This window comes from Ailuropoda melanoleuca, chromosome 14 (genome assembly GCF_002007445.2).
Source record: "Ailuropoda melanoleuca isolate Jingjing chromosome 14, ASM200744v2, whole genome shotgun sequence".
NCBI lineage: Eukaryota > Metazoa > Chordata > Mammalia > Carnivora > Ursidae > Ailuropoda > Ailuropoda melanoleuca.
The window spans coordinates 10,200,689-10,210,421 of NC_048231.1; the positions used below are offsets into that span (position 1 = coordinate 10,200,689).

Consider the following 9,733-nt stretch of genomic DNA (forward strand, 5'->3'; position numbering starts at 1 on the left):
TCACACCAAGCCTGCAACCCTGCTACTCTTGTAAAATGTTTCACGAACCTCAGTGTTGAAGACCTTACTATTTTGTTTGACTGTGAAGGCAGCCTATGCATACTTGCCACCAGTGGAATGTTAATACTGACTCAGAAGCAAGAAGACCACTGACTGAATCACCACCACTTACTATAGTCCTCTGCTCTGTATTCATTGGAAACCTCTTGCCTCAGTTTGGGCTTGACCCAACCCACTCAGAAGGAGAGAGAGCAATTTTGCAGCCCCGCATGGAGGGACTCCAAGCCAACCGTATCTATTTCCAAATGATCTGACGCAGCAAGTGGATCATATTTCCTTTGGAGGCTTGGCTGAGGACAGTTGGGTTGGTGACATTGAGCCAGAGTGAATAAAGTAAGGCTGTCAAGAAAAATCTGGGATGGTCTGCAAGGAGATAGGACTAATGAAATGCCCAGGTCAGGAGCTGGGTGCTTTCTGGAGAGAATCAAAAGAGAAAGGAGGACAAGGTGACCATGTGTGAAATTCAAATGAATCCACAGTGATTTGAGAAAGCCAGGCAGATTGGCACCTGCCCAGTACCTTTCTGAGAGCAGGCACTAAGCCTAAAATAATTCACAAAATCTACCTCTCATTTTTATTCTTACCTTTAATCAGATTTTTTTTATTCAAAATTTTTATGGTTGATTCCCTGTCCACTTTTCCCCCACCCTGCCAAATGTATTTGCCAAAGACCACCAGACCCCTGTGTGCAATTATTCTAGCCTCAGGGAATAATGATTAAGGAGTTCCAAGAACGGGATGTGGGAATAGCAGAGAAGTTAGGTTTCATTTAAGGTCCTTGGAAAGAGGCAAGTACTCTAGTTTGCTCAGATGGAAATGGAGCCGGTTCTTCATAGATCCCGGGAAAGGATAAGCTGAGTCCTAAAACCAACTCCCAACCCAGGGAAGTTTCTGTTCTCATGGATACAGACAGATTGTTCCAGGGGCACGTATTTGCTTCATTGTTCCCTGCTTTATTTGTGCAAAAAATATTTTCAAAGTAAAGGCATAGTGACAAAGTTGGGCTCTCTGAGCTATTCCTTGGGCGAGAGGAGGTGTGTGCTTCTGGCTGTCCACTTGGCAATGATGTCTTCACACTGCTTCTTTCCACCCAACTGTCTTGGCCACTGGAGTTGTTTTAGCAGAAAACAGTCTAAAAAGAACACCTATCATTTCCCTTTGCTTCATGCTCTTCCCATCAACTCAACTGGCATTTTCCAGGCACCTGCTGCGTCCCCGGAGTTTTCTTCAGAGTGGAACAAGACTGCCCTTGCCCTAGCAGTCTACCGGGAGAGACAGTCAAGTATGCGAAGTACCTGGGGCAGAAATAGTGTGAGAAACACTATGGAGACTCAGGGGAAGAAGCCGTTGTAAAGCAGCTTCACCAGAAAGCAGACGTGGAAAAGGGGAGAGGGCCTGACTATAAAGGGAACTCTGTCCGTCACTCATTCTTCCAAATGATTGCTCAAACATTTATTACCTGCTTGTTATTTGCCAGGAAACACGGGTCTAGGAATTCAAAGATGAATAGGACATAGAGCATAAAGTTAGAGTGGAGGGGAGAGGGAGAAGGTGGTGTAAGAGGAGCTGAAAAGCAGATTGGGCCAGATTGGCAAGGGCCTTGCATGCCAAGCTGAGTCTGAACCTTGTTCTGTGCATAATGAGGAGCCTTTGAAGGTCTTGGTGTGGATGGTAGCACAGATTTCCACCCTACCCCATTATCTCCGACCTCAGCCCCTGATTTGTTTCTCTCCTAGAACTTGCTACAACTTGGAAGGATTTTATTCACTTGTCTGGTCTGTGCTTGTTTCCTGTCCAACTCCCCAACTGGGATATGAGCCCCATGAGGACATGGACCCTACCCAGTCCTACTCACTGTTGCATGCCCAGTCCTGGGCACAAAGTGGGCCCTCAGCAATATTTACCAAATCAGATCTGCGTTCAGAGAATTGTCTCCTGTTTATAGAGTGGAGGGGATCTGAGGGTGTGAGGGTGGGTGATTCTATAGGAAGGACTATAGTAGCAGAGAGATGTGGGAGTCTATGGTGGCACAGATGAAGGAGGAAAGATTTAAAGGACTCAGCGGAGTTAACGCTGACAGACCTTGATGAGGGAGAGGGAGGGGTTGGAGGTGACTCTAAGGTTTCCATTGGGATGTCTGAGTGGCTGGTGATACCACCGAGAGAGAAAGGAGAGGGGAGGAACCCAAGGAAGGACTTGCTATGGGAAGCAGGAGAGCGTAGATAATGAGATCAGTTTTGGACATGTGTGATTTGAGACAGCTGTAGAATGCCTGACTAGAGATGTTCAACAGACAGTCAAAAATACATGTGGGCAATCCAGGAGATGGCTGGGGCTGAGGTCACAGGTTTTCGGTGATAAATGAAGCCAGCAGAGAGCAAGGTTGCTCAAGGATCATAGAGTTCAAAGAGACAACAGAAGCCCAAACCTGGAGGAAACACAATTTAATGAGACAGTAGGAAAGAGGAGCAATGGAAAGACAGAAGGGGAGAGGTCCGATAAGTAGGAGGAGAAGAAAGCGGGACTCCTGGACACCATTGAGAATCCAATGCCCACCTACGACAAAGCAGTGAAAATAGGAGCTGCCCTCTTGGCTGACTAATACTGCCCATTTCTTACCATGTTGGTGGTAAAGGGAGGCTCTTAGCAGTTCTGGGTCACTGGGAAGAACAGAAACACACCTGTGTAGTTTATCTGGACTTTCTCCTTCTAACAGACCCTGGGGGAGGGGCCAGATTAATGATGGGCAGAATGGTTGCCTATTTGAGAGTGTTCTCAGCTTGGAAACATTTTTTGAGTGGGCAGCTACAACTCAAACACCAGCAAATCCTGCCTCTTTTCACTTCTACCAAAAATGGCTCATGTGGATTAAGCAGTTGCTTGACCAATGGCCCCCACTTTGGGGTCTGGGTTCAGGTTCCAGCAATTTATCATAAATGGTGGCTGGTTCCAGTTCTCTCAAGGAAGAGGTTTTCCTCTGGGGGCTGGTTCACAAGTTAGTGCTCGTCTTCACCTTCTCTTAACATGAACCTCTTTTTCTCAGCATTCCCCGTCCCATCCAACCCTGTTTCTACAGACACCACCTTCTGCCTTCCTTCTTGCCACCCATGCACTACTTACCACTTCTATTTCCTGCCCTCTAGCACAAGCCAGTGCCTTATTTTAGGCACTGAAAATGTTGCAGAAATGAGACGAGAACTTAAAGAGAAGCCCAGGACACAAAACAGACCAAAGGGGAGAGGCTGTAGCTAAAGGGGGGAATGGAGGGGGTCTAGCCATCCTGTCCCTCAGGGTCCTAGCGCCCCAGGGGGTCTGCTGTGAGCCTCTGAGCCAGGAGAATCAGCACCGGCCTGAGAGTCTGCGGGTCTAGACTCCTTAGCCCCGTCTCTTTCCCCGGTCTCTGTCATATTGAGGTCCCTCCTGGCCCTGAACTTCTATGGCAGAGCGTCTGCTGGTCATGAGTCACTCTTTTCCTGGGCCTTTTCCCTCCCAGAGAAAGAACAGTCCAGGCTGGTGCAGAATGGGGGAGCACCACGACCGAGGACATGCTCCCCTCCCCGTCCCCGCCTTGGTTTCTACTAGAGCTGCCTGGCTCAGGCTCTCGGGCCTTCTCTATGAATGGAGTCATTTAGTCCATGTGGGTTGACCACAGCTTCCCCAGAAAAGGCTGCCTGGGAAGAGGGCTCACAGACATGGGTGTCCCACTGGAAGCTAGACCCCAGCAGTCCTGTCTCCGGGGCCTCAACCCTTCTCTTGAGCAGGGAGGCAGAGGGAGGAAAGGGAGACACTTTGTAAAGTCAGCATCATGTCCTCACATTCTCTGTCTGTCTGTCTGTCTCCCAGCTCCCTTTGGGTTTGGTGCTGGGTGAATCCTGGCAGTCCCCTGCTAGGGACCGCCTGCTCTCCCGCGTGGGGCGCACACGCGGGGCCCAGCCCAGCCCTGCTGCATACTTCCACTCCGCTCATGCGTCACTGCTGTTCATCTTGTTTAGTGCTCGGCTTGGCTGCCTGCAGACGCTGTAAATATGGTAATTTTAGACTCCCTGATTGGAAAGAGTTGCGGGGAGGGGAGGAGAGCAGTTTGGTTTACTCTTTGAAAGCTAGTTCCAAGCCGGCTCTGCCATCTTCTGTGTGCCCCTCTTCACCAAACTGTGGCCCCATCAGGGCCCCCCCTCTTTTTGTGTTCAGGCCTGACTTCCCTGAGCCTGGGGAGGAGTGAGAAGGACAGATAGGATATGTCTGGGCCCTTGGCCTGGAGAACTGTGGGTTCGCACAGAGAGCACCGAGGCTGAGTGCTTCCAGGGCCACATGGGGCGGGGTCCTGACCCAAGCCAGACAATGCCGAGGGCGGGCTGCCTGGGGATTAGACCCCCACCCAGGGCCGTGTTCGGGGCATTCTGGGGATGAAGTGGGGGCTGCCAGAGGCCCCTGACCCCTCCTGAGCTCTCTCCGTTTCTGCTCTTTCCCTCCTGACCTCCCCCTGTGGGGGGCTGTCACTCCCAAGGGCCTTAGGCAGCGCTCCCAGGGTTGTCAGCTAATCCCTCCCCCCACCCCTCTGCTGCTTAGAGGCATAATTTGCATTTGATTACGGGACCCTGAACAGGGTCGGAGATTCAAATCCCTGGGGGGGGGGGACTTCGAGGGGCCAATGTTTTCAGGCACGGAATCAGAGTAGGAGCTGAGAGTTTTGAGCCCAGGGCACGTCAGGTCCTTCAAAAGCCACCAGATAGACTTCCAGCTGTCTGTCCCACCTCCTCAGCAGGACAATCCGAATTCCAAGGCTCTGAGTTGGACCTGGAAAGGTCTTCATTTTTGAGCCTCTGTCTGTAAGTCATAGAATGTTTGAGCCTGGGAGCCTGCTCAGATTTCTTTGAGTCTAACCCGATGAGAAGTGACTTGCGCCAAATCACAGGGCCAGGTAACCACAGGATCGTTACCCCACATCTGGTGCTTAGTCCCTGCCCTGGACACATTTCTACAGAAGGCCCTAGAAGAAAGAAAAAAGGTCTGATAGGTGTTTCTTTGTTACTGATTGCTAGGGGAAGCCACGGCAGGATCCTAGTGACGGCTGGTCCCCTCCGGTGACAGGAAACTTGCTGTCTATAAGGCAGCCCGTGAAAACCCTGGTCAGCTCTGACTCTGACTCGTGGAACAGTTCTCTACTGCCGCGAGCTGTTCGTGCGGAAGATGCCTTGCCGTGAACCTGCACTGATCTGGACTAATTCAGGTTAGGGTGTAGCGAAGCTCAGGCATCAAACGTCCCCAGCAAAGTGGTCTTATCGCTCTGCATCCTACAGTCCTGTAGAATAAATCAGAATCACAGCTAACACAGTCTTCCCTAGGAGAGGTGTGGCCTGGTCTACTTTGAGAAAAAGGTGGGCCTCCTGCATAAACAGCATTTTGCCTGTTGACATGCAAATGGATCGGAGTTCTTGGAAACAGTTTGTTCTTGTACTGGATTAACAATTTCCCCCTGAAAAAAAAAACGGTTCCATAGAATTCGCTAAGCACGCTCTTTCTTCATACACAGTATGGGATTTTCTATCAGCCAGCCCCGATGGGCCCAAAGTCTGGAAGCCCTGCTATATCCAGTCCATCCATTCTCGCAGTGATCTGTGTTCTAGAGAGGTGGGGGTGAGGAAGGGGTTGGGTACAGGTCTTCTGGAGAGATTGGATAATAACAGCACATTAGTGAGAGAAGGGGTTGCTTCCAAAATTTTCAAAAATAGTTAAGGAGAGGGTATTTATAACCATGAGGCCTGGTCAGTGGAGACCAGGAACATGCTAGCGGAGGGTGAGGAAGGAGAGGCAGGAGAGCTTGGAGGTGGTACAAGACAGGAGTTTAAAATTGTTTTCTGGGGCACCTGCATGGCACAGTAGTTAAGCGGCTGCCTTCGGCTCAGGGCGTGATCCCAGCGTTCTGGGATCGAGCCCCATGTCAGCCTTCTCCACCTCAGCCTTCTCCGCTGGGAGCCTGCTTCTTCCTCTCCCACTCCCCCTGCTTGTGTTCCCTCTCTTGCTGGCTGTCTCTCTCTGTCAAATAAATAAATAAAAACCTTTTAAAAAATATAAATAAATAAATAAAATTGTTTTCCTTCTATAAAATTCCCATCGTCCCCTAGGCAATCAGTTTTGACAGCATCCCCCACCACCCCACAAATTGGGTCTGTACAAAGACCTGGTAAAGAAAACCCTCCACGGGGCTCCCTACCTCCCATCCTCTGACCTCACGCATGACCTCCCCATGAGTCTGCCATGTCATCTCCACATCCACTCTGTCCTGAGCTCCACCCCAGAGTATCGCTCCCAGATGTCGCTTCCACGCTTCCACTCCCCTGCCCGCAAATTAAATACTCCGCCATGCTCTGGCCTGGCAGGCAGCACAACCATGCCCCAGCTCCAGGGGACCTTCCCAGACTCATGCCTTATCCCTTCTATGTACGAGGCCAAAAGGAGTATATTTGTCACCCCATGGGGTGTCCAGAGAGTGCCTGGCATGTGGTAAGCATTCAGTTCTTACTATGATTTTATCATCTGTCCTTGGCTTAGGCCACTCCTTCCCTCCCTCTCTTCCTGGCTAGACTCCAACACCCCGACCCCCCACCACCTTCATGAGAGGTACTGGCCTCTGGTCTCCTGAAACTGTCTGATGTCAGTCACATTCATATATTTGGCCAGCTTACAATATTTATGTCCTGGGTTCATTTCTTTTTCCAGAATGAAAACACCTCCGGGTCAAGGGCTTTCTCTCACACTTATGTATAAGCCTCAGCACCTAGCACAATGGACTGTTCACAGTCAGTACTGATTCTAGACTGCATTCTACTTCATTAAGCGTTTCCCATGTGCACCTCACTGGGGACGTCCCCTACCTGGATTCATCTTTGTAACGAACCAGTGAGTGTTCCCATTGGTTCCATTTTAGGGAGGGGGAAAGTGAGGGTCAGAGGGTGTTTGCTTGCTTGCAATTGTAGGTAGAGAATGACAGAGCCGGGATTTGAACCCAGGTTGGTCCACTCTAGAACTTGAACTCGAGCTCCTATGGGCTCCATCACATTCCTCTCATGGAGACAGGGACTGTGTCTTTCCCTAAGACAGGCTTGCCAATCAGCAACCTGAGGGCCAAATCTGACCCACAGATGTGTTTGGTTTAGCCCAGGCAGTGTTCTTAAAAAATCGGGAAATTTTATGTCATCATCTACACTCCTGGCTCCCCTGACAAACTGGGGAGATCCGGTGACCCTGAATCCTAGCATAAGCGTGAGAAGCAGCCGTACCCTCCTTTCTCTCTGGTCCTTCCAGACGTTGCCTGTCTCCACTGTCCAGTTCATGGTTTCTCCTCCAGGGTGGTGGCCTGAGAGGGACCTCAATTCTTGGTTACATAGGACTGTCCCAGATAGTATAGAATGTTTAGCAACCCTGGCCCTCACCCACTAAATCGGTAGCACTTTCCTTCGATCGTTTGGACGGTCAAAATCACCCCCAAACATTTCCAAAGCCCTTGTTAAGAAACATCGGCAGGTAATCCCTTGTATCTCCACGGCCGGCACACAGTAGGGCCTCAGGTATAAAAGTTAATCAGACTTAGAATGAAATATCCGCACTAAACGTTTCCCCATAGTAAAGGTTCTCGTGTAAACAGAGGCAAAAAAATGAAGTAACCATAGTATTTAAAAAACAAATTATCTGAAGCAAATTTAGCACATTCCTCTAAACACCTGTCCCGTGATGGAAAAAAAATTAGTAATAACACGTTCCCATTGAGGCATTTCCATTCTGCATGCCTCAGCTCCCGCGGTAATGTTAATTGGTTATGGTTTTCTCCTAGGCCTTCCATGTAATGAGAGTTACTGTCCAGCTGTCAACCAGACCCCACCGGGGAAAGGCTGCACTGAAAGGGACAAGAACTGAAGCGCATACAGCTTTTACAGAGAAGTAGGTGTTTTGCTGTTTGTTCTAATTATAAAAAATACTGCCTGCTTACAGGAGGTATTTCAGAATATAGCAAAATACTAAAAGTAAAAATCACTCATAATTTCATCACCTGAAGATAATCATTGTTGATCTTTTTGTATATTTCCTTCCAGTCTTTTTTTCCCACCGTATGCATGTGTTCGTGTCTGTTGTTGCCAATTTTATTTGGCTTTTAGCAAGATTGGGACATACTGTTTATAAGGTTTTCCTGGCCGTCTCATGGCTGCACCCGTCATCAGTTTAATCAGTCCCCTTTGGTTGGACATAGAGTTGCTTCTCAATTTTTAAAATACACAATACAGCAATCAGCTTCCTTATTCCTAAGTTCTTTGGGGTCACTCTGATTATCTCTATAGAAAGTGTGATATCGGCCTTCAGCACAGGAGGAAATCATCCCCTCCGCAGGGAGACGGTGTTGGCTCTCAATCTAGAGAAGAAGGGTGGAGTAAAGGGGAGACGGAGGTCTGGTAAGGAATGTCCAGGCAGGGAGGAGCCAGTGTGGTTGGACTTGTACCTCCTAGTACAGCTGCAGCCCGGCCATGTGCCCAGAGTGAGGGGGGTGCTTCGGGGCTGGGAACTAGGATGCCGAGCTCTCACCGCAGGAAGCAAACAAGGACTTAACCAAAGGATGAAAATTGTTTGGCACTGCTGAGAGCCCAGTTGCGGTCACCCCGTGGGATTTAGTGATAGAGACCATTGGCAGAGACACCCAAGTCTCTCCGCAAAGCTGGGAGACAGAAGCCAAGGTGGGGTGAGGGTAAGGGTGGGGATAGGATTAACTCAGGTTTGGGAAATGGTCTGGCAGATCCAGCCAAAGTTCAGAGGGGCTGGTGAGAGCCTCACGAAATCTTTTCCCACCCCAAATAGGAAGATTACTGTAACACCTAAGTAAAAATAGTTTTGCAACCTAGCAAAGGGAAAAAGGAAGTTCTCTTTGCCTATGAAAATGGCTTTACAGACCCAGCCTGAGTTGGACGTAGACCCTGAGTGGCTCTTACGGTCTAATAATGACAAGGAACAATTTCTACAGCACGTCACTGCTTACAAAGTGCTTTATGCACTATATTCGCCTAATCTTTTAGGATAGGTGTTATTAAACATCATCCCCCATTTAGCAGAAGAGAAAACTGAGGCTCAGATAGCATGATTTGTCTCAGTGCAAACAGCAGTGGAATTGGGCTCCAGACCAGCATGAAGGACTGAGTTGGAATAATGAATACATTCTGTTATGACCAAGTCCTCTGTCCTTGCAAGATGACTTTTGTCGGAAAACAAATTCATCCTATGCCTGCGACCTTTACCTCCTTAGCAAGATGAATTAGCCTGGTGAGCTACCAGGAAGAGCCAGTTCTTCCCATGTTTAGAAAGTGGGCTTAGTGTTTTACCTACCAGACTGGTCTTGCTGTGCCTGGAACAGACCATGTATGTTCCTGCCGTAGGACCATTCCCTATGCAGGTGGTCCTATACCTAGAATCTTCTCCTCCACACGTGGCCACGGCTCATGCCCTACCCACTTCGAGTCTTTGCTTAAACGTCACCCCAGTTGTGCCTTCCCGGACCACCTTATTTTAAATTACACCCCTCCCACCACCCTCACCCACTGCTGGCACTCCTGTCTTCCTTCCCTGCTTTATTTTTCTTCACAGCACTGATCACTTTCTAATAGGCTATGCGCTCTATTCATTTTCTTGTTTCTCT

The 9,733-nt window shown here is 49.2% G+C and overlaps 1 protein-coding gene across 1 annotated transcript in view; it reads left to right on the forward strand.

The window, feature by feature from the left end:
• Window positions 1-8,098, forward strand: part of RAD51B (RAD51 paralog B) — a 623,368-nt gene extending 615,270 nt beyond the window's left edge. Inside the window, exon 11 of the mRNA XM_034643366.1 lies at window positions 7,889-8,098. The gene's annotated coding sequence lies outside the window, so the exon portion shown is untranslated. The remainder of the gene's footprint in view (window positions 1-7,888) is intronic.
• The last annotated feature ends 1,635 nt before the right edge of the window (window positions 8,099-9,733 follow it).